This window comes from Tursiops truncatus, chromosome 2 (assembly GCF_011762595.2).
Source record: "Tursiops truncatus isolate mTurTru1 chromosome 2, mTurTru1.mat.Y, whole genome shotgun sequence".
NCBI lineage: Eukaryota > Metazoa > Chordata > Mammalia > Artiodactyla > Delphinidae > Tursiops > Tursiops truncatus.
The window spans coordinates 73,361,707-73,365,561 of NC_047035.1; the positions used below are offsets into that span (position 1 = coordinate 73,361,707).

General features: G+C 53.4%; 1 pseudogene; it reads left to right on the forward strand.

The window, feature by feature from the left end:
* Positions 1-1,271: 1,271 nt before the first annotated feature.
* On the forward strand, positions 1,272-3,363 carry LOC101325164 (mast cell protease 3-like; annotated as a pseudogene).
* Positions 3,364-3,855: the final 492 nt, after the last annotated feature.

A 3,855-nucleotide genomic window follows, 5' to 3' on the forward strand; every position in this document is an offset into this window, starting at 1 on the left:
TTGAGAGACTTGGGATCACGATATGTAGAACCAACAATGTTTTCCATTCCATGACTCTCTCCTTCTTTTCCATTATGGAGACATGATCAGGATAATTTGTTTAGCAAATGGTACAGAGACACCAGAATGCAATTCTCTGGATAGTGGTGTGGGTACTCTGCTTTGGCTCCCTGGCACCCATTCTCACTTCACATGGTATCAGTAATTCATTAAAAAGAGTAGCTCTGGGGACAGGCAAACTTCTTCCATTCTCAGTGCACATGGGTTGGACAGAGCAGACCCCAACCTATCCAAAGGCACTGACCTAGGCTTAGACGGATCAGTGGTTTCAATGGCTCTGACTAACTCTCCAGACCCCTAAAGCAGTGTGGCAGATTCTGCTTTGCTACGACGACTGTTGTGTATCTCCCATCCCACACGTTCTCCTTACATGACGGCAACACTCCTCCCGCTGGGAGGTGGGGTCTACGACCCTTCCTTTTTAATCTGGTGGGGGCTCTTGATCGCTTCAGTTAGTGGAATATGGTAGAATAGATGCTTCTGCCTGGCTCATTCTTTTTTTAGCAGATGCTCATTCTGGGGAAGCCCACCACTGTGTTGTGAGGGAGCCCAACAATCCCATGGACTGAGACTACTTGAGGGGACCTTGTGAAGAGAAACCAACGGGCCCAGTGAACAGCAAGCGCTAACCACTGGGTAGGTGTGAGTGAGCCTTCAGATGATTCAGCTTCCAGGATTCAAGCCTCCCTGACACCAAGGGGAACAGAGGGATGCTATCCACACTGTACCCTGACCAAAATGCAGATTCGTGGGTAAAAGCAATGTCGCTGCTGTTCTTAAACCACTCAGTTCTTTATAACTGGAGTAAGCCCTCTTCAGCGTCACTCTCACACCATTCTGTCCATCCCATACCAAGGATCTCACCACCCTTGTCTAATCGTGACGGCTTGTCTCCTCCACCAGAAGCAAGAGATGTTATCTCCAATGTTTCCCACAGTCTCACACAAAAAGAGGCCTCAATACACAGTCACCCTGGTGATCTAAAGAGAACCACGAGAATTAAGATATTCTTGAATCTATCATCCTGAGAGCCAGGCTGCTAGGGCTCAGGGACCTGCTACTGGCTGATACAACATCTCCAACTACCCCTACTTGGAGCTGCCTTTCTTGTTTTCTGCTGCTGTGGTGGCGCTGAGCCGAGAGCTACGGGTCCTTCCGTGGTGACCGGTAGTTCATGCTCCACTCAGACCCCAGGACTTGATCAGACAGAGCTGTGAGACTTTCAGAGAAACCTCACTTGATAAAGGTCACAACACCAGAGGGGACCCCCAGGGTTAAAGGACCAGAAGGAAGCAGCGGCGACTCAGATCTGGGCAGCCTTCCTGGAGAGATGCTCCTGCTGGCCCTTCTTCTGTCCCCCAGTGGGGAGGCAGGTAAGTGACTGTCCCCACCGTCAGAGGTCCAGTCCCATCCTGCACTGGAGAAACCCTGCTCAGGTGTTACACTCATACATATCCTGGCTCTGGTCCATCTCCAGGAACTTTCTGAACTCTGGTCAAATTCCCTCAAAGACCAGCAAATCTGCTCCCATCCCCCCTCTCCAGGCTTTGGCTCCATGAGCACAGCGGGCAGACTGCAATCTCTCTTTCAGGCAAAATCATTGGGGCCACGAGGCCAAGCCTCACTCTCATCCCTACATGGCGTTTCTTGAGTACCATGCTTCAGAGAAAAGTTTCATCTGTGGGGGGTCTCCTTGTGCATAAGGACTTCATGCTGACAGCAGCTCACTGCTGGGGAAGGTGAGGAGCAACACCTGGGCCCCCACCCCTCTGTAGACCCCTCACAGGGAACCCTCTTCTCAGGGGTTGCAGACCTGGGCCACCAAGTAACATAGGAGAGCTCTTCAGAGGACAGGTGAGCTCTGGGGAGAGAGGAACAGGTCAATGCGAGTGGCCCGTGGAGAGAAGGGACTGATCAAAGGTGGGATGGAAGGAAGCTGAGGTTGCACCCTGGAGTCCAGAGTGCAGATGTGAGAAATTCCTGGTTTTCCTTAGAGACGGTCAAGCTCTGTGCAGGACTGAACACCCTAAGTGGACTCCAGGAACTTGCACCCAGCCCGGCTGCCAGGAAGCAGGCAGCACAGAGAAGCTCAGCCCCAGGTCCCATACCTAGAACTTTCTCCCCTCCAGTCCCACCCTGTCCCAAGCTGTGCTCTTTCCTCACGGCTCCTGGCCTGTATTTCCTGCGACTCCACCTCCCTCTCTGCTCTGGGGGCAGCTCAATCAACGTCACCCCGAGGGACCACAACATCTACCAGCAGGAGAGGACCCAGCAGGTCATCCTAGTGAGAAGAGCCATCCCCCACCCAGGCTATGATCATAATAAGTGGGTCAATGCTATCATGTGACTGCAGGTAGGGCACGTAGCCACACTAGTTCTTGCACACTTTCATACCTGGGTTTTGAATCCCCCATGACCTCATTCCTGTCCCTCCTTCCGGTATGACCCCTTCAGTTGTCCCAGGGCAGTGAGGAAGGCAACCCCATAACTGTCCCTGAGGCCTCTGTGGGCCAAAAGTAGGTTAGAATGCCTTTCCTCTGCCTTCAGCTGAGGAGGAAGGCCTACCTGACCGCCGCTGTGAGCCCCATCAGGCTGCCCTGGAGGAGGGAGCTGGTGAAGCCAGGGATGGTGTGCAGTGTGGCCGGCTGGGGGCACCTGGGCATGAACAATCCCATGGCAGAGAAACTGCAGGCAGTAGACCTTGAAGTCCAAAGGGATGAGGAATGCATCTCTTGCTACAAAGATTACAACACCACTACCCAGATATGTAGGGAACCCAAGAAAGAGGAAGGGTTCTTTTTTGGTGAGATCCCCAGCGTTAGCCATGCAAAGCCCTGGGCACAGCCAAGCTGTGAGGGTCCAGGGCAGTGGGAACTAATCATATCCCTGTGTCCCCAGCCTTTTCTCCTATCCAGTCTCTGTCCTGTTTCCCTGGGGGCATGGAGACTGTCCCACCACCACATATGGGCAGAGGCTTCCTTGGGGAGGAGGAGGGGAGATTGTCAAGGCCAGGCTGAATCCTCAGGACCAACAGTCCCTGATATCAGCCAGGGCCCCCAACAGAGACCATCCACCCTGGGGCAGCACAGAGGACCACACCTGAAGAAGATCCGGCTCAGCCCCTCCTCTCTCTGCCCACAGGGCGCCTCTGGGGGCCCCCTTGTGTGTAACGGCATGGCCCAGGGCATCGTCTCCTTTGGAGAAGAGAATGGGACACCTCCAAATGTCTACACCAGAGTCTCGAGCCTTCTGTACTGGATCCAAAAAACAATGAGCTACTATAAACTGCAGGGACCAGACTAACATGCCCCTGGGATGGATCCCTCCATCTCCTCTGGGATAGAGGTCAGAATGGCACTGGGCCAAAAGGGGGTGAAGGGGGGACTGCCTGGAACTTAATAAACTTTCATCTCTTGAGCAGAAATCATTGATTCCTATTTTATTCATTCAAGCACATTCGTTAGGCACCTACTGTGTCTGGCAACCATCCGTTCACATTTCTGATCTGTTATGGGCTTCCCCCTCCAACACACCACCCACCCTTCCAACTCTAGAATAAAAATTCCTGCTGCACTGACAGCCAGCTCCCTCCAGTCCCTCGTCCCCAGTGCCAGCTCCCCCTGCCAGGCTGACCATGGGCTCCATCAGAAAAGGGAGACACCTCCTCAGGAGAACATGACCCTCTTCTCGAGGACCCCCTTATCGCATCCATATGCCCTCCTCCTAACCCACACCCACTCCCCTGCCCCACCCTATCCCAGTGCCAATGTGGCAACATAGGAGAATCCAGATTTG